The following is a 25,337-nucleotide window of genomic DNA, read 5'->3' as shown; positions in this document are numbered from 1 at the left end:
GGGGTGTTCAGATGATATTCATAGTCATTGACAACAGATTGCACATTACACAAAGCATGTCCCTGATGGTCTAGTGGCTAGGATTCGGCGCTTTCACCGCCGCGGCCCGGGTTCGATTCCCGGTCAGGGAAATAGGTGTCTAGTGCAATCTAGAGTGTAGTAGGATTGTCCAACTGCGAGTAACAGGCCTCTCTTCATTTGAATAAAAGATATCATCTGATCTACACTGTTGCATTCTATACATTTAAGAAACTTGGAATGATGAACTTTGTTTATCAGCATGAATACTGTACAAATGCTCTGTTTTTCATAGCGATTGACAACAGTTTGCCCATTACACAAAGTATGTCCTTGATGGTCTAGTGGCTAGTATTCGGCGCTCTCACCGCCGCGGCCCGGGTTCGATTCCCGGTCAGGGAAAAGCAGTTTTAGTGGAACCTGTGGTGTTCAGATGATATTCATAGTGATTGACAACAGATTGCCCATTACACAAAGTATGTCCTTGATGGTCTAGTGGCTAGGATTCGGCGCTCTCACCGCCGCAGCCCGGGTTCGATTCCCGGTCAGGGAAAAAATTGTTTTAGTGGAACCTGGGGTGTTCAGATGATATTCATAGTCATTGACAACAGATTGCACATTACACAAAGCATGTCCCTGATGGTCTAGTGGCTAGGATTCGGCGCTTTCACCGCCGCGGCCCGGGTTCGATTCCCGGTCAGGGAAATAGGTGTCTAGTGCAATCTAGAGTGTAGTAGGATTGTCCAACTGCGAGTAACAGGCCTCTCTTCATTTGAATAAAAGATATCATCTGATCTACACTGTTGCATTCTATACATTTAAGAAACTTGGAATGATGAACTTTGTTTATCAGCATGAATACTGTACAAATGCTCTGTTTTTCATAGCGATTGACAACAGTTTGCCCATTACACAAAGTATGTCCTTGATGGTCTAGTGGCTAGGATTCGGCGCTCTCACCGCCGCGGCCCGGGTTCGATTCCCGGTCAGGGAAAAGCAGTTTTAGTGGAACCTGGGGTGTTCAGATGATATTCATAGTGATTGACAACAGATTGCCCATTACACAAAGTATGTCCTTGATGGTCTAGTGGCTAGGATTCGGCGCTCTCACCGCCGCGGCCCGGGTTCGATTCCCGGTCAGGGAAAAAAATATTTTAGTGGAACCTGGGGTGTTCAGATGATATTCATAGTCATTGACAACAGATTGCACAATACACAAAGCATGTCCCTGATGGTCTAGTGGCTAGGATTCGGCGCTTTCACCGCCGCGGCCCGGGTTCGATTCCCGGTCAGGGAAATAGGTGTCTAGTGCAATCTAGAGTGTAGTAGGATTGTCCAACTGCGAGTAACAGGCCTCTCTTCATTTGAATAAAAGATATCATCTGATCTACACTGTTGCATTCTATACATTTAAGAAACTTGGAATGATGAACTTTGTTTATCAGCATGAATACTGTACAAATGCTCTGTTTTTCATAGCGATTGACAACAGTTTGCCCATTACACAAAGTATGTCCTTGATGGTCTAGTGGCTAGGATTCGGCGCTCTCACCGCCGCTGCCCGGGTTCGATTCCCGGTCAGGGAAAAGCAGTTTTAGTGGAACCTGGGGTGTTCAGATGATATTCATAGTGATTGACAACAGATTGCCCATTACACAAAGTATGTCCTTGATGGTCTAGTGGCTAGGATTCGGCGCTCTCACCGCCGCGGCCCGGGTTCGATTCCCGGTCAGGGAAAAAATTGTTTTAGTGGAACCTGGGGTGTTCAGATGATATTCATAGTCATTGACAACAGATTGCACATTACACAAAGCATGTCCCTGATGGTCTAGTGGCTAGGATTCGGCGCTTTCACCGCCGCGGCCCGGGTTCGATTCCCGTTCAGGGAAATAGGTGTCTAGTGCAATCTAGAGTGTAGTAGGATTGTCCAACTGCGAGTAACAGGCCTCTCTTCATTTGAATAAAAGATATCATCTGATCTACACTGTTGCATTCTATACATTTAAGAAACTTGGAATGATGAACTTTGTTTATCAGCATGAATACTGTACAAATGCTCTGTTTTTCATAGCGATTGACAACAGTTTGCCCATTACACAAAGTATGTCCTTGATGGTCTAGTGGCTAGGATTCGGCGCTCTCACCGCCGCGGCCCGGGTTCCATTCCCGGTCAGGGAAAAGCAGTTTTAGTGGAACCTGGGGTGTTCAGATGATATTCATAGTGATTGACAACAGATTGCCCATTACACAAAGTATGTCCTTGATGGTCTAGTGGCTAGGATTCGGCGCTCTCACCGCCGCGGTCCGGGTTCGATTCCCGGTCAGGGAAAAAAATATGTTTTAGTGGAACCTGGGGTGTTCAGATGATATTCATAGTCATTGACAACAGATTGCACATTACACAAAGCATGTCCCTGATGGTCTAGTGGCTAGGATTCGGCGCTTTCACCGCCGCGGCCCGGGTTCGATTCCCGGTCAGGGAAATAGGTGTCTAGTGCAATCTAGAGTGTAGTAGGATTGTCCAACTGCGAGTAACAGGCCTCTCTTCATTTGAATAAAAGATATCATCTGATCTACACTGTTGCATTCTATACATTTAAGAAACTTGGAATGATGAACTTTGTTTATCAGCATGAATACTGTACAAATGCTCTGTTTTTCATAGCGATTGACAACAGTTTGCCCATTACACAAAGTATGTCCTTGATGGTTTAGTGGCTAGGATTCGGCGCTCTCACCGCCGCGGCCCGGGTTCGATTCCCGGTCAGGGAAAAGCAGTTTTAGTGGAACCTGGGGTGTTCAGATGATATTCATAGTCATTGACAACAGATTGCACATTACACAAAGCATGTCCCTGATGGTCTAGTGGCTAGGATTCGGCGCTTTCACCGCCGCGGCCCGGGTTCGATTCCCGGTCAGGGAAATAGGTGTCTAGTGCAATCTAGAGTGTAGTAGGATTGTCCAACTGCGAGTAACAGGCCTCTCTTCATTTGAATAAAAGATATCATCTGATCTACACTGTTGCATTCTATACATTTAAGAAACTTGGAATGATGAACTTTGTTTATCAGAATGAATACTGTACAAATGCTCTGTTTTTCATAGCGATTGCCAACAGTTTGCCCATTACACAAAGTATGTCCTTGATGGTCTAGTGGCTAGGATTCGGCGCTCTCACCGCCGCGGCCCGAATTCGATTCCCGGTCAGGGAAAAGCAGTTTTAGTGGAACCTGGGGTGTTCAGATGATATTCATAGTGATTGACAACAGATTGCCCATTACACAAAGTATGTCCTTGATGGTCTAGTGGCTAGGATTTGGCGTTCTCACCGCCGCGGCCCGGGTTCGATTCCCGGTCAGGGAAAAAATTGTTTTAGTGGAACCTGGGGTGTTCAGATGATATTCATAGTTATTGACAACAGATTGCACATTACACAAAGCATGTCCCTGATGGTCTAGTGGCTAGGATTCGGCGCTTTCACCGCCGCGGCCCGGGTTCGATTCCCGGTCAGGGAAATAGGTGTCTAGTGCAATCTAGAGTGTAGTAGGATTGTCCAACTGCGAGTAACAGGCCTCTCTTCATTTGAATAAAAGATATCATCTGATCTACACTGTTGCATTCTATACATTTAAGAAACTTGGAATGATGAACTTTGTTTATCAGCATGAATACTGTACAAATGCTCTGTTTTTCATAGCGATTGACAACAGTTTGCCCATTACACAAAGTATGTCCTTGATGGTCTAGTGGCTAGGATTCGGCGCTCTCACCGCAGCGGCCCGGGTTCGATTCCCGGTCAGGGAAAAGCAGTTTTAGTGGAACCTGGGGTGTTCAGATGATATTCATAGTGATTGACAACAGATTGCCCATTACACAAAGTATGTCCTTGATGGTCTAGTGGCTATGATTCGGCGCTCTCACCGCCGCGGCCCGGGTTCGATTCCCGGTCAGGGAAAAAACTGTTTTAGTGGAACCTGGGGTGTTCAGATGATATTCATAGTCATTGACAACAGATTGCACATTACACAAAGCATGTCCCTGATGGTCTAGTGGCTAGGATTCGGCGCTTTCACCGCCGCGGCCCGGGTTCGATTCCCGGTCAGGGAAATAGGTGTCTAGTGCAATCTAGAGTGTAGTAGGATTGTCCAACTGCGAGTAACAGGCCTCTCTTCATTTGAATAAAAGATATCATCTGATCTACACTGTTGCATTCTATACATTTATGAAACTTGGAATGATGAACTTTGTTTATCAGCATGAATACTGTACAAATGCTCTGTTTTTCATAGCGATTGACAACAGTTTGCCCATTACACAAAGTATGTCCTTGATGGTCTAGTGGCTAGGATTCGGCGCTCTCACCGCCGCGGCCCGGGTTCGATTCCCGGTCAGGGAAAAGCAGTTTTAGTGGAACCTGGGGTGTTCAGATGATATTCATAGTGATTGACAACAGATTGCCCATTACACAAAGTATGTCCTTGATGGTCTAGTGGCTAGGATTCGGCGCTCTCACCGCCGCAGCCCGGGTTCGATTCCCGTTCAGGGAAAAAATTGTTTTAGTGGAACCTGGGGTGTTCAGATGATATTCATAGTCATTGACAACAGATTGCACATTACACAAAGCATGTCCCTGATGGTCTAGTGGCTAGGATTCGGCGCTTTCACCGCCGCGGCCCGGGTTCGATTCCCGGTCAGGGAAATAGGTGTCTAGTGCAATCTAGAGTGTAGTAGGATTGTCCAACTGCGAGTAACAGGCCTCTCTTCATTTGAATAAAAGATATCATCTGATCTACACTGTTGCATTCTATACATTTAAGAAACTTGGAATGATGAACTTTGTTTATCAGCATGAATACTGTACAAATGCTCTGTTTTTCATAGCGATTGACAACAGTTTGCCCATTACACAAAGTATGTCCTTGATGGTCTAGTGGCTAGGATTCGGCGCTCTCACCGCCGCGGCCCGGGTTCGATTCCCGGTCAGGGAAAAGCAGTTTTAGTGGAACCTGGGGTGTTCAGATGATATTCATAGTGATTGACAACAGATTGCCCATTACACAAAGTATGTCCTTGATGGTCTAGTGGCTAGGATTCGGCGCTCTCACCGCCGCGGCCCGGGTTCGATTCCCGGTCAGGGAAATAGGTGTCTAGTGCAATCTAGAGTGTAGTAGGATTGTCCAACTGCGAGTAACAGGCCTCTCTTCATTTGAATAAAAGATATCATCTGATCTACACTGTTGCATTCTATACATTTAAGAAACTTGGAATGATGAACTTTGTTTATCAGAATGAATACTGTACAAATGCTCTGTTTTTCATAGCGATTGCCAACAGTTTGCCCATTACACAAAGTATGTCCTTGATGGTCTAGTGGCTAGGATTCGGCGCTCTCACCGCCGCGGCCCGGGTTCGATTCCCGGTCAGGGAAAAGCAGTTTTAGTGGAACCTGGGGTGTTCAGATGATATTCATAGTGATTGACAACAGATTGCCCATTACACAAAGTATGTCCTTGATGGTCTAGTGGCTAGGATTTGGCGTTCTCACCGCCGCGGCCCGGGTTCGATTCCCGGTCAGGGAAAAAATTGTTTTAGTGGAACCTGGGGTGTTCAGATGATATTCATAGTCATTGACAACAGATTGCACATTACACAAAGCATGTCCCTGATGGTCTAGTGGCTAGGATTCGGCGCTTTCACCGCCGCGGCCCGGGTTCGATTCCCGGTCAGGGAAATAGGTGTCTAGTGCAATCTAGAGTGTAGTAGGATTGTCCAACTGCGAGTAACAGGCCTCTCTTCATTTGAATAAAAGATATCATCTGATCTACACTGTTGCATTCTATACATTTAAGAAACTTGGAATGATGAACTTTGTTTATCAGCATGAATACTGTACAAATGCTCTGTTTTTCATAGCGATTGACAACAGTTTGCCCATTACACAAAGTATGTCCTTGATGGTCTAGTGGCTAGGATTCGGCGCTCTCACCGCAGCGGCCCGGGTTCGATTCCCGGTCAGGGAAAAGCAGTTTTAGTGGAACCTGGGGTGTTCAGATGATATTCATAGTGATTGACAACAGATTGCCCATTACACAAAGTATGTCCTTGATGGTCTAGTGGCTATGATTCGGCGCTCTCACCGCCGCGGCCCGGGTTCGATTCCCGGTCAGGGAAAAAATTGTTTTAGTGGAACCTGGGGTGTTCAGATGATATTCATAGTCATTGACAACAGATTGCACATTACACAAAGCATGTCCCTGATGGTCTAGTGGCTAGGATTCGGCGCTTTCACCGCCGCGGCCCGGGTTCGATTCCCGGTCAGGGAAATAGGTGTCTAGTGCAATCTAGAGTGTAGTAGGATTGTCCAACTGCGAGTAACAGGCCTCTCTTCATTTGAATAAAAGATATCATCTGATCTACACTGTTGCATTCTATACATTTAAGAAACTTGGAATGATGAACTTTGTTTATCAGCATGAATACTGTACAAATGCTCTGTTTTTCATAGCGATTGACAACAGTTTGCCCATTACACAAAGTATGTCCTTGATGGTCTAGTGGCTAGGATTCGGCGCTCTCACCGCCGCGGCCCGGGTTCGATTCCCGGTCAGGGAAAAGCAGTTTTAGTGGAACCTGGGGTGTTCAGATGATATTCATAGTGATTGACAACAGATTGCCCATTACACAAAGTATGTCCTTGATGGTCTAGTGGCTAGGATTCGGCGCTCTCACCGCCGCAGCCCGGGTTCGATTCCCGTTCAGGGAAAAAATTGTTTTAGTGGAACCTGGGGTGTTCAGATGATATTCATAGTCATTGACAACAGATTGCACATTACACAAAGCATGTCCCTGATGGTCTAGTGGCTAGGATTCGGCGCTTTCACCGCCGCGGCCCGGGTTCGATTCCCGGTCAGGGAAATAGGTGTCTAGTGCAATCTAGAGTGTAGTAGGATTGTCCAACTGCGAGTAACAGGCCTCTCTTCATTTGAATAAAAGATATCATCTGATCTACACTGTTGCATTCTATACATTTAAGAAACTTGGAATGATGAACTTTGTTTATCAGCATGAATACTGTACAAATGCTCTGTTTTTCATAGCGATTGACAACAGTTTGCCCATTACACAAAGTATGTCCTTGATGGTCTAGTGGCTAGGATTCGGCGCTCTCACCGCCGCGGCCCGGGTTCGATTCCCGGTCAGGGAAAAGCAGTTTTAGTGGAACCTGGGGTGTTCAGATGATATTCATAGTGATTGACAACAGATTGCCCATTACACAAAGTATGTCCTTGATGGTCTAGTGGCTAGGATTCGGCGCTCTCACCGCCGCGGCCCGGGTTCGATTCCCGGTCAGGGAAAAAATTGTTTTAGTGGAACCTGGGGTGTTCAGATGATATTCATAGTCATTGACAACAGATTGCACATTCACAAAGCATGTCCCTGATGGTCTAGTGGCTAGGATTTGGCGCTTTCACCGCCGCGGCCCGGGTTCGATTCCCGGTCAGGGAAATAGGTGTCTAGTGCAATCTAGAGTGTAGTAGGATTGTCCAACTGCGAGTAACAGGCCTCTCTTCATTTGAATAAAAGATATCATCTGATCTACACTGTTGCATTCTATACATTTAAGAAACTTGGAATGATGAACTTTGTTTATCAGCATGAATACTGTACAAATGCTCTGTTTTTCATAGCGATTGACAACAGTTTGCCCATTACACAAAGTATGTCCTTGATGGTCTAGTGGCTAGGATTCGGCGCTCTCACCGCCGCGGCCCGGGTTCGATTCCCGGCCAGGGAAAAGCAGTTTTAGTGGAACCTGGGGTGTTCAGATGATATTCATAGTGATTGACAACAGATTGCCCATTACACAAAGTATGTCCTTGATGGTCTAGTGGCTAGGATTCGGCGCTCTCACCGCCGCGGCCCGGGTTCGATTCCCGGTCAGGGAAAAAATTATTTTAGTGGAACCTGGGGTGTTCAGATGATATTCATAGTCATTGACAACAGATTGCACAATACACAAAGCATGTCCCTGATGGTCTAGTGGCTAGGATTCGGCGCTTTCACCGCCGCGGCCCGGGTTCGATTCCCGGTCAGGGAAATAGGTGTCTAGTGCAATCTAGAGTGTAGTAGGATTGTCCAACTGCGAGTAACAGGCCTCTCTTCATTTGAATAAAAGATATCATCTGATCTACACTGTTGCAATCTATACATTTAAGAAACTTGGAATGATGAACTTTGTTTATCAGCATGAATACTGTACAAATGCTCTGTTTTTCATAGCGATTGACAACAGTTTGCCCATTACACAAAGTATGTCCTTGATGGTCTAGTGGCTAGGATTCGGCGCTCTCACCGCCGCGGCCCGGGTTCGATTCCCGGTCAGGGAAAAGCAGTTTTAGTGGAACCTGGGGTGTTCAGATGATATTCATAGTGATTGACAACAGATTGCCCATTACACAAAGTATGTCCTTGATGGTCTAGTGGCTAGGATTCGGCGCTCTCACCGCCGCGGCCCGGGTTCGATTCCCGGTCAGGGAAAAAATTGTTTTAGTGGAACCTGGGGTGTTCAGATGATATTCATAGTCATTGACAACAGATTGCACATTACACAAAGCATGTCCCTGATGGTCTAGTGGCTAGGATTCGGCGCTTTCACCGCCGCGGCCCGGGTTCGATTCCCGGTCAGGGAAATAGGTGTCTAGTGCAATCTAGAGTGTAGTAGGATTGTCCAACTGCGAGTAACAGGCCTCTCTTCATTTGAATAAAAGATATCATCTGATCTACACTGTTGCATTCTATACATTTAAGAAACTTGGAATGATGAACTTTGTTTATCAGCATGAATACTGTACAAATGCTCTGTTTTTCATAGCGATTGACAACAGTTTGCCCATTACACAAAGTATGTCCTTGATGGTTTAGTGGCTAGGATTCGGCGCTCTCACCGCCGCGGCCCGGGTTCGATTCCCGGTCAGGGAAAAGCAGTTTTAGTGGAACCTGGGGTGTTCAGATGATATTCATAGTCATTGACAACAGATTGCACATTACACAAAGCATGTCCCTGATGGTCTAGTGGCTAGGATTCGGCGCTTTCACCGCCGCGGCCCGGGTTCGATTCCCGGTCAGGGAAATAGGTGTCTAGTGCAATCTAGAGTGTAGTAGGATTGTCCAACTGCGAGTAACAGGCCTCTCTTCATTTGAATAAAAGATATCATCTGATCTACACTGTTGCATTCTATACATTTAAGAAACTTGGAATGATGAACTTTGTTTATCAGAATGAATACTGTACAAATGCTCTGTTTTTCATAGCGATTGCCAACAGTTTGCCCATTACACAAAGTATGTCCTTGATGGTCTAGTGGCTAGGATTCGGCGCTCTCACCGCCGCGGCCCGGGTTCGATTCCCGGTCAGGGAAAAGCAGTTTTAGTGGAACCTGGGGTGTTCAGATGATATTCATAGTGATTGACAACAGATTGCCCATTACACAAAGTATGTCCTTGATGGTCTAGTGGCTAGGATTCGGCGCTCTCACCGCCGCGGCCCGGGTTCGATTCCCGGTCAGGGAAAAAAATATTTTAGTGGAACCTGGGGTGTTCAGATGATATTCATAGTCATTGACAACAGATTGCACAATACACAAAGCATGTCCCTGATGGTCTAGTGGCTAGGATTCGGCGCTTTCACCGCCGCGGCCCGGGTTCGATTCCCGGTCAGGGAAATAGGTGTCTAGTGCAATCTAGAGTGTAGTAGGATTGTCCAACTGCGAGTAACAGGCCTCTCTTCATTTGAATAAAAGATATCATCTGATCTACACTGTTGCATTCTATACATTTAAGAAACTTGGAATGATGAACTTTGTTTATCAGCATGAATACTGTACAAATGCTCTGTTTTTCATAGCGATTGACAACAGTTTGCCCATTACACAAAGTATGTCCTTGATGGTCTAGTGGCTAGGATTCGGCGCTCTCACCGCCGCGGCCCGGGTTCGATTCCCGGTCAGGGAAAAGCAGTTTTAGTGGAACCTGGGGTGTTCAGATGATATTCATAGTGATTGACAACAGATTGCCCATTACACAAAGTATGTCCTTGATGGTCTAGTGGCTAGGATTCGGCGCTCTCACCGCCGCAGCCCGGGTTCGATTCCCGTTCAGGGAAAAAATTGTTTTAGTGGAACCTGGGGTGTTCAGATGATATTCATAGTCATTGACAACAGATTGCACATTACACAAAGCATGTCCCTGATGGTCTAGTGGCTAGGATTCGGCGCTTTCACCGCCGCGGCCCGGGTTCGATTCCCGGTCAGGGAAATAGGTGTCTAGTGCAATCTAGAGTGTAGTAGGATTGTCCAACTGCGAGTAACAGGCCTCTCTTCATTTGAATAAAAGATATCATCTGATCTACACTGTTGCATTCTATACATTTAAGAAACTTGGAATGATGAACTTTGTTTATCAGCATGAATACTGTACAAATGCTCTGTTTTTCATAGCGATTGACAACAGTTTGCCCATTACACAAAGTATGTCCTTGATGGTCTAGTGGCTAGGATTCGGCGCTCTCACCGCCGCGGCCCGGGTTCGATTCCCGGTCAGGGAAAAGCAGTTTTAGTGGAACCTGGGGTGTTCAGATGATATTCATAGTGATTGACAACAGATTGCCCATTACACAAAGTATGTCCTTGATGGTCTAGTGGCTAGGATTCGGCGCTCTCACCGCCGCGGCCCGGGTTCGATTCCCGGTCAGGGAAAAAATTGTTTTAGTGGAACCTGGGGTGTTCAGATGATATTCATAGTCATTGACAACAGATTGCACATTCACAAAGCATGTCCCTGATGGTCTAGTGGCTAGGATTTGGCGCTTTCACCGCCGCGGCCCGGGTTCGATTCCCGGTCAGGGAAATAGGTGTCTAGTGCAATCTAGAGTGTAGTAGGATTGTCCAACTGCGAGTAACAGGCCTCTCTTCATTTGAATAAAAGATATCATCTGATCTACACTGTTGCATTCTATACATTTAAGAAACTTGGAATGATGAACTTTGTTTATCAGCATGAATACTGTACAAATGCTCTGTTTTTCATAGCGATTGACAACAGTTTGCCCATTACACAAAGTATGTCCTTGATGGTCTAGTGGCTAGGATTCGGCGCTCTCACCGCCGCGGCCCGGGTTCGATTCCCGGCCAGGGAAAAGCAGTTTTAGTGGAACCTGGGGTGTTCAGATGATATTCATAGTGATTGACAACAGATTGCCCATTACACAAAGTATGTCCTTGATGGTCTAGTGGCTAGGATTCGGCGCTCTCACCGCCGCGGCCCGGGTTCGATTCCCGGTCAGGGAAAAAATTATTTTAGTGGAACCTGGGGTGTTCAGATGATATTCATAGTCATTGACAACAGATTGCACAATACACAAAGCATGTCCCTGATGGTCTAGTGGCTAGGATTCGGCGCTTTCACCGCCGCGGCCCGGGTTCGATTCCCGGTCAGGGAAATAGGTGTCTAGTGCAATCTAGAGTGTAGTAGGATTGTCCAACTGCGAGTAACAGGCCTCTCTTCATTTGAATAAAAGATATCATCTGATCTACACTGTTGCAATCTATACATTTAAGAAACTTGGAATGATGAACTTTGTTTATCAGCATGAATACTGTACAAATGCTCTGTTTTTCATAGCGATTGACAACAGTTTGCCCATTACACAAAGTATGTCCTTGATGGTCTAGTGGCTAGGATTCGGCGCTCTCACCGCCGCGGCCCGGGTTCGATTCCCGGTCAGGGAAAAGCAGTTTTAGTGGAACCTGGGGTGTTCAGATGATATTCATAGTGATTGACAACAGATTGCCCATTACACAAAGTATGTCCTTGATGGTCTAGTGGCTAGGATTCGGCGCTCTCACCGCCGCGGCCCGGGTTCGATTCCCGGTCAGGGAAAAAATTGTTTTAGTGGAACCTGGGGTGTTCAGATGATATTCATAGTCATTGACAACAGATTGCACATTACACAAAGCATGTCCCTGATGGTCTAGTGGCTAGGATTCGGCGCTTTCACCGCCGCGGCCCGGGTTCGATTCCCGGTCAGGGAAATAGGTGTCTAGTGCAATCTAGAGTGTAGTAGGATTGTCCAACTGCGAGTAACAGGCCTCTCTTCATTTGAATAAAAGATATCATCTGATCTACACTGTTGCATTCTATACATTTAAGAAACTTGGAATGATGAACTTTGTTTATCAGCATGAATACTGTACAAATGCTCTGTTTTTCATAGCGATTGACAACAGTTTGCCCATTACACAAAGTATGTCCTTGATGGTTTAGTGGCTAGGATTCGGCGCTCTCACCGCCGCGGCCCGGGTTCGATTCCCGGTCAGGGAAAAGCAGTTTTAGTGGAACCTGGGGTGTTCAGATGATATTCATAGTCATTGACAACAGATTGCACATTACACAAAGCATGTCCCTGATGGTCTAGTGGCTAGGATTCGGCGCTTTCACCGCCGCGGCCCGGGTTCGATTCCCGGTCAGGGAAATAGGTGTCTAGTGCAATCTAGAGTGTAGTAGGATTGTCCAACTGCGAGTAACAGGCCTCTCTTCATTTGAATAAAAGATATCATCTGATCTACACTGTTGCATTCTATACATTTAAGAAACTTGGAATGATGAACTTTGTTTATCAGAATGAATACTGTACAAATGCTCTGTTTTTCATAGCGATTGCCAACAGTTTGCCCATTACACAAAGTATGTCCTTGATGGTCTAGTGGCTAGGATTCGGCGCTCTCACCGCCGCGGCCCGGGTTCGATTCCCGGTCAGGGAAAAGCAGTTTTAGTGGAACCTGGGGTGTTCAGATGATATTCATAGTGATTGACAACAGATTGCCCATTACACAAAGTATGTCCTTGATGGTCTAGTGGCTAGGATTCGGCGCTCTCACCGCCGCGGCCCGGGTTCGATTCCCGGTCAGGGAAAAAAATATTTTAGTGGAACCTGGGGTGTTCAGATGATATTCATAGTCATTGACAACAGATTGCACAATACACAAAGCATGTCCCTGATGGTCTAGTGGCTAGGATTCGGCGCTTTCACCGCCGCGGCCCGGGTTCGATTCCCGGTCAGGGAAATAGGTGTCTAGTGCAATCTAGAGTGTAGTAGGATTGTCCAACTGCGAGTAACAGGCCTCTCTTCATTTGAATAAAAGATATCATCTGATCTACACTGTTGCATTCTATACATTTAAGAAACTTGGAATGATGAACTTTGTTTATCAGCATGAATACTGTACAAATGCTCTGTTTTTCATAGCGATTGACAACAGTTTGCCCATTACACAAAGTATGTCCTTGATGGTCTAGTGGCTAGGATTCGGCGCTCTCACCGCCGCTGCCCGGGTTCGATTCCCGGTCAGGGAAAAGCAGTTTTAGTGGAACCTGGGGTGTTCAGATGATATTCATAGTGATTGACAACAGATTGCCCATTACACAAAGTATGTCCTTGATGGTCTAGTGGCTAGGATTCGGCGCTCTCACCGCCGCGGCCCGGGTTCGATTCCCGGTCAGGGAAAAAATTCTTTTAGTGGAACCTGGGGTGTTCAGATGATATTCATAGTCATTGACAACAGATTGCACATTACACAAAGCATGTCCCTGATGGTCTAGTGGCTAGGATTCGGCGCTTTCACCGCCGCGGCCCGGGTTCGATTCCCGTTCAGGGAAATAGGTGTCTAGTGCAATCTAGAGTGTAGTAGCATTGTCCAACTGCGAGTAACAGGCCTCTCTTCATTTGAATAAAAGATATCATCTGATCTACACTGTTGCATTCTATACATTTAAGAAACTTGGAATGATGAACTTTGTTTATCAGCATGAATACTGTACAAATGCTCTGTTTTTCATAGCGATTGACAACAGTTTGCCCATTACACAAAGTATGTCCTTGATGGTCTAGTGGCTAGGATTCGGCGCTCTCACCGCCGCGGCCCGGGTTCCATTCCCGGTCAGGGAAAAGCAGTTTTAGTGGAACCTGGGGTGTTCAGATGATATTCATAGTGATTGACAACAGATTGCCCATTACACAAAGTATGTCCTTGATGGTCTAGTGGCTAGGATTCGGCGCTCTCACCGCCGCGGTCCGGGTTCGATTCCCGGTCAGGGAAAAAAATATGTTTTAGTGGAACCTGGGGTGTTCAGATGATATTCATAGTCATTGACAACAGATTGCACATTACACAAAGCATGTCCCTGATGGTCTAGTGGCTAGGATTCGGCGCTTTCACCGCCGCGGCCCGGGTTCGATTCCCGGTCAGGGAAATAGGTGTCTAGTGCAATCTAGAGTGTAGTAGGATTGTCCAACTGCGAGTAACAGGCCTCTCTTCATTTGAATAAAAGATATCATCTGATCTACACTGTTGCATTCTATACATTTAAGAAACTTGGAATGATGAACTTTGTTTATCAGCATGAATACTGTACAAATGCTCTGTTTTTCATAGCGATTGACAACAGTTTGCCCATTACACAAAGTATGTCCTTGATGGTTTAGTGGCTAGGATTCGGCGCTCTCACCGCCGCGGCCCGGGTTCGATTCCCGGTCAGGGAAAAGCAGTTTTAGTGGAACCTGGGGTGTTCAGATGATATTCATAGTCATTGACAACAGATTGCACATTACACAAAGCATGTCCCTGATGGTCTAGTGGCTAGGATTCGGCGCTTTCACCGCCGCGGCCCGGGTTCGATTCCCGGTCAGGGAAATAGGTGTCTAGTGCAATCTAGAGTGTAGTAGGATTGTCCAACTGCGAGTAACAGGCCTCTCTTCATTTGAATAAAAGATATCATCTGATCTACACTGTTGCATTCTATACATTTAAGAAACTTGGAATGATGAACTTTGTTTATCAGAATGAATACTGTACAAATGCTCTGTTTTTCATAGCGATTGCCAACAGTTTGCCCATTACACAAAGTATGTCCTTGATGGTCTAGTGGCTAGGATTCGGCGCTCTCACCGCCGCGGCCCGAATTCGATTCCCGGTCAGGGAAAAGCAGTTTTAGTGGAACCTGGGGTGTTCAGATGATATTCATAGTGATTGACAACAGATTGCCCATTACACAAAGTATGTCCTTGATGGTCTAGTGGCTAGGATTTGGCGTTCTCACCGCCGCGGCCCGGGTTCGATTCCCGGTCAGGGAAAAAATTGTTTTAGTGGAACCTGGGGTGTTCAGATGATATTCATAGTCATTGACAACAGATTGCACATTACACAAAGCATGTCCCTGATGGTCTAGTGGCTAGGATTCGGCGCTTTCACCGCCGCGGCCCGGGTTCGATTCCCGGTCAGGGAAATAGGTGTCTAGTGCAATCTAGAGTGTAGTAGGATTGTCCAACTGCGAGTAACAGGCCTCTCTTCATTTGAATAAAAGATATCATCTGATCTACACTGTTGCATTCTATACATTTAAGAAACTTGGAATGATGAACTTTGTTTATCAGCATGAATACTGTACAAATGCTCTGTTTTTCATAGCGATTGACAACAGTTTGCCCATTACACAAAGTATGTCCTTGATGGTCTAGTGGCTAGGATTCGGCGCTCTCACCGCAGCGGCCCGGGTTCGATTCCCGGTCAGGGAAAAGCAGTTTTAGTGGAACCTGGGGTGTTCAGATGATATTCATAGTGATTGACAACAGATTGCCCATTACACAAAGTATGTCCTTGATGGTCTAGTGGCTATGATTCGGCGCTCTCACCGCCGCGGCCCGGGTTCGATTCCCGGTCAGGGAAAAAACTGTTTTAGTGGAACCTGGGGTGTTCAGATGATATTCATAGTCATTGACAACAGATTGCACATTACACAAAGCATGTCCCTGATGGTCTAGTGGCTAGGATTCGGCGCTTTCACCGCCGCGGCCCGGGTTCGATTCCCGGTCAGGGAAATAGGTGTCTAGTGCAATCTAGAGTGTAGTAGGATTGTCCAACTGCGAGTAACAGGCCTCTCTTCATTTGAATAAAAGATATCATCTGATCTACACTGTTGCATTCTATACATTTATGAAACTTGGAATGATGAACTTTGTTTATCAGCATGAATACTGTACAAATGCTCTGTTTTTCATAGCGATTGCCAACAGTTTGCCCATTACACAAAGTATGTCCTTGATGGTCTAGTGGCTAGGATTCGGCGCTCTCACCGCCGCGGCCCGGGTTCGATTCCCGGTCAGGGAAAAGCAGTTTTAGTGGAACCTGGGGTGTTCAGATGATATTCATAGTGATTGACAACAGATTGCCCATTACACAAAGTATGTCCTTGATGGTCTAGTGGCTAGGATTTGGCGTTCTCACCGCCGCGGCCCGGGTTCGATTCCCGGTCAGGGAAAAAATTGTTTTAGTGGAACCTGGGGTGTTCAGATGATATTCATAGTCATTGACAACAGATTGCACATTACACAAAGCATGTCCCTGATGGTCTAGTGGCTAGGATTCGGCGCTTTCACCGCCGCGGCCCGGGTTCGATTCCCGGTCAGGGAAATAGGTGTCTAGTGCAATCTAGAGTGTAGTAGGATTGTCCAACTGCGAGTAACAGGCCTCTCTTCATTTGAATAAAAGATATCATCTGATCTACACTGTTGCATTCTATACATTTAAGAAACTTGGAATGATGAACTTTGTTTATCAGCATGAATACTGTACAAATGCTCTGTTTTTCATAGCGATTGACAACAGTTTGCCCATTACACAAAGTATGTCCTTGATGGTCTAGTGGCTAGGATTCGGCGCTCTCACCGCAGCGGCCCGGGTTCGATTCCCGGTCAGGGAAAAGCAGTTTTAGTGGAACCTGGGGTGTTCAGATGATATTCATAGTGATTGACAACAGATTGCCCATTACACAAAGTATGTCCTTGATGGTCTAGTGGCTATGATTCGGCGCTCTCACCGCCGCGGCCCGGGTTCGATTCCCGGTCAGGGAAAAAATTGTTTTAGTGGAACCTGGGGTGTTCAGATGATATTCATAGTCATTGACAACAGATTGCACATTACACAAAGCATGTCCCTGATGGTCTAGTGGCTAGGATTCGGCGCTTTCACCGCCGCGGCCCGGGTTCGATTCCCGGTCAGGGAAATAGGTGTCTAGTGCAATCTAGAGTGTAGTAGGATTGTCCAACTGCGAGTAACAGGCCTCTCTTCATTTGAATAAAAGATATCATCTGATCTACACTGTTGCATTCTATACATTTAAGAAACTTGGAATGATGAACTTTGTTTATCAGCATGAATACTGTACAAATGCTCTGTTTTTCATAGCGATTGACAACAGTTTGCCCATTACACAAAGTATGTCCTTGATGGTCTAGTGGCTAGGATTCGGCGCTCTCACCGCCGCGGCCCGGGTTCGATTCCCGGTCAGGGAAAAGCAGTTTTAGTGGAACCTGGGGTGTTCAGATGATATTCATAGTGATTGACAACAGATTGCCCATTACACAAAGTATGTCCTTGATGGTCTAGTGGCTAGGATTCGGCGCTCTCACCGCCGCAGCCCGGGTTCGATTCCCGTTCAGGGAAAAAATTGTTTTAGTGGAACCTGGGGTGTTCAGATGATATTCATAGTCATTGACAACAGATTGCACATTACACAAAGCATGTCCCTGATGGTCTAGTGGCTAGGATTCGGCGCTTTCACCGCCGCGGCCCGGGTTCGATTCCCGGTCAGGGAAATAGGTGTCTAGTGCAATCTAGAGTGTAGTAGGATTGTCCAACTGCGAGTAACAGGCCTCTCTTCATTTGAATAAAAGATATCATCTGATCTACACTGTTGCATTCTATACATTTAAGAAACTTGGAATGATGAACTTTGTTTATCAGCATGAATACTGTACAAATGCTCTGTTTTTCATAGCGATTGACAACAGTTTGCCCATTACACAAAGTATGTCCTTGATGGTCTAGTGGCTAGGATTCGGCGCTCTCACCGCCGCGGCCCGGGTTCGATTCCCGGTCAGGGAAAAGCAGTTTTAGTGGAACCTGGGGTGTTCAGATGATATTCATAGTGATTGACAACAGATTGCCCATTACACAAAGTATGTCCTTGATGGTCTAGTGGCTAGGATTCGGCGCTCTCACCGCCGCGGCCCGGGTTCGATTCCCGGTCAGGGAAAAAATTGTTTTAGTGGAACCTGGGGTGTTCAGATGATATTCATAGTCATTGACAACAGATTGCACATTCACAAAGCATGTCCCTGATGGTCTAGTGGCTAGGATTTGGCGCTTTCACCGCCGCGGCCCGGGTTCGATTCCCGGTCAGGGAAATAGGTGTCTAGTGCAATCTAGAGTGTAGTAGGATTGTCCAACTGCGAGTAACAGGCCTCTCTTCATTTGAATAAAAGATATCATCTGATCTACACTGTTGCATTCTATACATTTAAGAAACTTGGAATGATGAACTTTGTTTATCAGCATGAATACTGTACAAATGCTCTGTTTTTCATAGCGATTGACAACAGTTTGCCCATTACACAAAGTATGTCCTTGATGGTCTAGTGGCTAGGATTCGGCGCTCTCACCGCCGCGGCCCGGGTTCGATTCCCGGCCAGGGAAAAGCAGTTTTAGTGGAACCTGGGGTGTTCAGATGATATTCATAGTGATTGACAACAGATTGCCCATTACACAAAGTATGTCCTTGATGGTCTAGTGGCTAGGATTCGGCGCTCTCACCGCCGCGGCCCGGGTTCGATTCCCGGTCAGGGAAAAAATTATTTTAGTGGAACCTGGGGTGTTCAGATGATATTCATAGTCATTGACAACAGATTGCACAATACACAAAGCATGTCCCTGATGGTCTAGTGGCTAGGATTCGGCGCTTTCACCGCCGCGGCCCGGCTTCGATTCCCGGTCAGGGAAATAGGTGTCTAGTGCAATCTAGAGTGTAGTAGGATTGTCCAACTGCGAGTAACAGGCCTCTCTTCATTTGAATAAAAGATATCATCTGATCTACACTGTTGCATTCTATACATTTAAGAAACTTGGAATGATGAACTTTGTTTATCAGCATGAATGCTGTACAAATGCTCTGTTTTTCATAGCGATTGACAACAGTTTGCCCATTACACAAAGTATGTCCTTGATGGTCTAGTGGCTAGGATTCGGCGCTCTCACCGCCGCGGCCCGGGTTCGATTCCCGGTCAGGGAAAAGCAGTTTTAGTGGAACCTGGGGTGTTCAGATGATATTCATAGTGATTGACAACAGATTGCCCATTACACAAAGTATGTCCTTGATGGTCTAGTGGCTAGGATTCGGCGCTCTCACCGCCGCGGCCCGCGTTCGATTCCCGGTCAGGGAAAAAATTGTTTTAGTGGAACCTGGGGTGTTCACATGATATTCATAGTCATTGACAACAGATTGCACATTACACAAAGCATGTCCCTGATGGTCTAGTGGCTAGGATTCGGCGCTTTCACCGCCGCGGCCCGGGTTCGATTCCCGGTCAGGGAAATAGGTGTCTAGTGCAATCTAGAGTGTAGTAGGATTGTCCAACTGCGAGTAACAGGCCTCTCTTCATTTGAATAAAAGATATCATCTGATCTACACTGTTGCATTCTATACATTTAAGAAACTTGGAATGATGAACTTTGTTTATCAGCATGAATACTGTACAAATGCTCTGTTTTTCATAGCGATTGACAACAGTTTGCCCATTACACAAAGTATGTCCTTGATGGTCTAGTGGCTAGGATTCGGCGCTCTCACCGCCGCGGCCCGGGTTCGATTCCCGGTCAGGGAAAAGCAGTTTTAGTGGAACCTGGGGTGTTCAGATGATATTCATAGTGATTGACAACAGATTGCCCATTACACAAAGTATGTCCTTGATGGTCTAGTGGCTAGGATTCGGCGCTCTCACCGCCGCGGCCCGGGTTCGATTCCCGGTCAGGGAAAAAATTGTTTTAGTGGAACCTGGGGTGTTCAGATGATATTCATAGTCATTGACAACAGATTGCACATTACACAAAGCATGTCCCTGATGGTCTAGTGGCTAGGATTCGGCGCTTTCACCGCCGCGGCCCGGGTTCGATTCCCGTTCAGGGAAATAGGTGTCTAGTGCAATCTAGAGTGTAGTAGGATTGTCCAACTGCGAGTAACAGGCCTCTCTTCATTTGAATAAAAGATATCATCTGATCTACACTGTTGCATTCTATACATTTAAGAAACTTGGAATGATGAACTTTGTTTATCAGCATGAATACTGTACAAATGCTCTGTTTTTCATAGCGATTGACAACAGTTTGCCCATTACACAAAGTATGTCCTTGATGGTCTAGTGGCTAGGATTCGGCGCTCTCACCGCCGCGGCCCGGGTTCGATTCCCGGTCAGGGAAAAGCAGTTTTAGTGGAACCTGGGGTGTTCAGATGATATTCATAGTGATTGACAACAGATTGCCCATTACACAAAGTATGTCCTTGATGGTCTAGTGGCTAGGATTCGGCGCTCTCACCGCCGCGGTCCGGGTTCGATTCCCGGTCAGGGAAAAAAATGTTTTAGCGGAACCTGGGGTGTTCAGATGATATTCATAGTCATTGACAACAGATTGCACATTACACAAAGCATGTCCCTGATGGTCTAGTGGCTAGGATTCGGCGCTTTCACCGCCGCGGCCCGGGTTCGATTCCCGGTCAGGGAAATAGTTGTCTAGTGCAATCTAGAGTGTAGTAGGATTGTCCAACTGCGAGTAACAGGCCTCTCTTCATTTGAATAAAATATATCATCTGATCTACACTGTTGCATTCTATACATTTAAGAAACTTGGAATGATGAACTTTGTTTATCAGCATGAATACTGTACAAATGCTCTGTTTTTCATAGCGATTGACAACAGTTTGCCCATTACACAAAGTATGTCCTTCATGGTCTAGTGGCTAGGATTCGGCGCTCTCACCGCCGCGGCCCGGGTTCGATTCCCGGTCAGGGAAAGCAGTTTTAGTGGAACCTGGGGTGTTCAGATGATATTCATAGTGATTGACAACAGATTGCCCATTACACAAAGTATGTCCTTGATGGTCTAGTGGCTAGGATTCGGCGCTCTCACCGCCGCGGCCCGGGTTCGATTCCCGGTCAGGGAAAAAAATGTTTTAGTGGAACCTGGGGTGTTCAGATGATATTCATAGTCATTGACAACAGATTGCACATTACACAAAGCATGTCCCTGATGGTCTAGTGGCTAGTATTCGGCGCTTTCACCGCCGCGGCCCGGGTTCGATTCCCGGTCAGGGAAATAGGTGTCTAGTGCAATCTAGAGTGTAGTAGGATTGTCCAACTGCGAGTAACAGGCCTCTCTTCATTTGAATAAAAGATATCATCTGATCTACACTGTTGCATTCTATACATTTAAGAAACTTGGAATGATGAACTTTGTTTATCAGCATGAATACTGTACAAATGCTCTGTTTTTCATAGCGATTGACAACAGTTTGCCCATTACACAAAGTATGTCCTTGATGGTCTAGTGGCTAGGATTCGGCGCTCTCACCGCCGCGGCCCGGGTTCGATTCCCGGTCAGGGAAAAGCAGTTTTAGTGGAACCTGGGGTGTTCAGATGATATTCATAGTGATTGACAACAGATTGCCCATTACACAAAGTATGTCCTTGATGGTCTAGTGGCTAGGATTCGGCGCTCTCACCGCCGCGGCCCGGGTTCGATTCCCGGTCAGGAAAAAAATTGTTTTAGTGGAACCTGGGGTGTTCAGATGATATTCATAGTCATTGACAACAGATTGCACATTACACAAAGCATGTCCCTGATGGTCTAGTGGCTAGGATTCGGCGCTTTCACCGCCGCGGCCCGGGTTCGATTCCCGTTCAGGGAAATAGGTGTCTAGTGCAATCTAGAGTGTAGTAGGATTGTCCAACTGCGAGTAACAGGCCTCTCTTCATTTGAATAAAAGATATCATCTGATCTACACTGTTGCATTCTATACATTTAAGAAACTTGGAATGATGAACTTTGTTTATCAGCATGAATACTGTACAAATGCTCTGTTTTTCATAGCGATTGACAACAGTTTGCCCATTACACAAAGTTTGTCCTTGATGGTCTAGTGGCTAGGATTCGGCGCTCTCACCGCCGCGGCCCGGGTTCCATTCCCGGTCAGGGAAAAGCAGTTTTAGTGGAACCTGGGGTGTTCAGATGATATTCATAGTGATTGACAACAGATTGCCCATTACACAAAGTATGTCCTTGATGGTCTAGTGGCTAGGATTCGGCGCTCTCACCGCCGCGGTCCGGGTTCGATTCCCGGTCAGGGAAAAAAATATGTTTTAGTGGAACCTGGGGTGTTCAGATGATATTCATAGTCATTGACAACAGATTGCACATTACACAAAGCATGTCCCTGATGGTCTAGTGGCTAGGATTCGGCGCTTTCACCGCCGCGGCCCGGGTTCGATTCCCGGTCAGGGAAATAGGTGTCTAGTGCAATCTAGAGTGTAGTAGGATTGTCCAACTGCGAGTAACAGGCCTCTCTTCATTTGAATAAAAGATATCATCTGATCTACACTGTTGCATTCTATACATTTAAGAAACTTGGAATGATGAACTTTGTTTATCAGCATGAATACTGTACAAATGCTCTGTTTTTCATAGCGATTGACAACAGTTTGCCCATTACACAAAGTATGTCCTTGATGGTTTAGTGGCTAGGATTCGGCGCTCTCACCGCCGCGGCCCGGGTTCGATTCCCGGTCAGGGAAAAGCAGTTTTAGTGGAACCTGGGGTGTTCAGATGATATTCATAGTCATTGACAACAGATTGCACATTACACAAAGCATGTCCCTGATGGTCTAGTGGCTAGGATTCGGCGCTTTCACCGCCGCGCCCCGGGTTCGATTCCCGGTCAGGGAAATAGGTGTCTAGTGCAATCTAGAGTGTAGTAGGATTGTCCAACTGCGAGTAACAGGCCTCTCTTCATTTGAATAAAAGATATCATCTGATCTACACTGTTGCATTCTATACATTTAAGAAACTTGGAATGATGAACTTTGTTTATCAGCATGAATACTGTACAAATGCTCTGTTTTTCATAGCGATTGACAACAGTTTGCCCATTACACAAAGTATGTCCTTGATGGTTTAGTGGCTAGGATTCGGCGCTCTCACCGCCGCGGCCCGGGTTCGATTCCCGGTCAGGGAAAAGCAGTTTTAGTGGAACCTGGGGTGTTCAGATGATATTCATAGTCATTGACAACAGATTGCACATTACACAAAGCATGTCCCTGATGGTCTAGTGGCTAGGATTCGGCGCTTTCACCGCCGCGGCCCGGGTTCGATTCCCGGTCAGGGAAATAGGTGTCTAGTGCAATCTAGAGTGTAGTAGGATTGTCCAACTGCGAGTAACAGGCCTCTCTTCATTTGAATAAAAGATATCATCTGATCTACACTGTTGCATTCTATACATTTAAGAAACTTGGAATGATGAACTTTGTTTATCAGAATGAATACTGTACAAATGCTCTGTTTTTCATAGCGATTGCCAACAGTTTGCCCATTACACAAAGTATGTCCTTGATGGTCTAGTGGCTAGGATTCGGCGCTCTCACCGCCGCGGCCCGGGTTCGATTCCCGGTCAGGGAAAAGCAGTTTTAGTGGAACCTGGGGTGTTCAGATGATATTCATAGTGATTGACAACAGATTGCCCATTACACAAAGTATGTCCTTGATGGTCTAGTGGCTAGGATTTGGTGTTCTCACCGCCGCGGCCCGGGTTCGATTCCCGGTCAGGGAAAAAATTGTTTTAGTGGAACCTGGGGTGTTCAGATGATATTCATAGTCATTGACAACAGATTGCACATTACACAAAGCATGTCCCTGATGGTCTAGTGGCTAGGATTCGGCGCTTTCACCGCCGCGGCCCGGGTTCGATTCCCGGTCAGGGAAATAGGTGTCTAGTGCAATCTAGAGTGTAGTAGGATTGTCCAACTGCGAGTAACAGGCCTCTCTTCATTTGAATAAAAGATATCATCTGATCTACACTGTTGCATTCTATACATTTAAGAAACTTGGAATGATGAACTTTGTTTATCAGCATGAATACTGTACAAATGCTCTGTTTTTCATAGCGATTGACAACAGTTTGCCCATTACACAAAGTATGTCCTTGATGGTCTAGTGGCTAGGATTCGGCGCTCTCACCGCAGCGGCCCGGGTTCGATTCCCGGTCAGGGAAAAGCAGTTTTAGTGGAACCTGGGGTGTTCAGATGATATTCATAGTGATTGACAACAGATTGCCCATTACACAAAGTATGTCCTTGATGGTCTAGTGGCTAGGATTCGGCGCTCTCACCGCAGCGGCCCGGGTTCGATTCCCGGTCAGGGAAAAGCAGTTTTAGTGGAACCTGGGGTGTTCAGATGATATTCATAGTGATTGACAACAGATTGCCCATTACACAAAGTATGTCCTTGATGGTCTAGTGGCTAGGATTCGGCGCTCTCACCGCCGCGGCCCGGGTTCGATTCCCGGTCAGGGAAAAAATTGTTTTAGTGGAACCTGGGGTGTTCAGATGATATTCATAGTCATTGACAACAGATTGCACATTACACAAAGCATGTCCCTGATGGTCTAGTGGCTAGGATTCGGCGCTTTCACCGCCGCGGCCCGGGTTCGATTCCCGGTCAGGGAAATAGGTGTCTAGTGCAATCTAGAGTGTAGTAGGATTGTCCAACTGCGAGTAACAGGCCTCTCTTCATTTGAATAAAAGATATCATCTGATCTACACTGTTGCATTCTATACATTTAAGAAACTTGGAATGATGAACTTTGTTTATCAGCATGAATACTGTACAAATGCTCTGTTTTTCATAGCGATTGACAACAGTTTGCCCATTACACAAAGTATGTCCTTGATGGTCTAGTGGCTAGGATTCGGCGCTCTCACCGCCGCGGCCCGGGTTCGATTCCCGGTCAGGGAAAAGCAGTTTTAGTGGAACCTGGGGTGTTCAGATGATATTCATAGTGATTGACAACAGATTGCCCATTACACAAAGTATGTCCTTGATGGTCTAGTGGCTAGGATTCGGCGCTCTCACCGCCGCAGCCCGGGTTCGATTCCCGTTCAGGGAAAAAATTGTTTTAGTGGAACCTGGGGTGTTCAGATGATATTCATAGTCATTGACAACAGATTGCACATTACACAAAGCATGTCCCTGATGGTCTAGTGGCTAGGATTCGGCGCTTTCACCGCCGCGGCCCGGGTTCGATTCCCGGTCAGGGAAATAGGTGTCTAGTGCAATCTAGAGTGTAGTAGGATTGTCCAACTGCGAGTAACAGGCCTCTCTTCATTT

Source organism: Protomyctophum parallelum (genome assembly GCF_964188405.1).
Source record: "Protomyctophum parallelum genome assembly, chromosome: 18".
Lineage (NCBI taxonomy): Eukaryota > Metazoa > Chordata > Actinopteri > Myctophiformes > Myctophidae > Protomyctophum > Protomyctophum parallelum.
The sequence above is the reverse complement of the archived record's forward strand: the minus strand, read 5'-3'. Positions refer to the sequence as shown.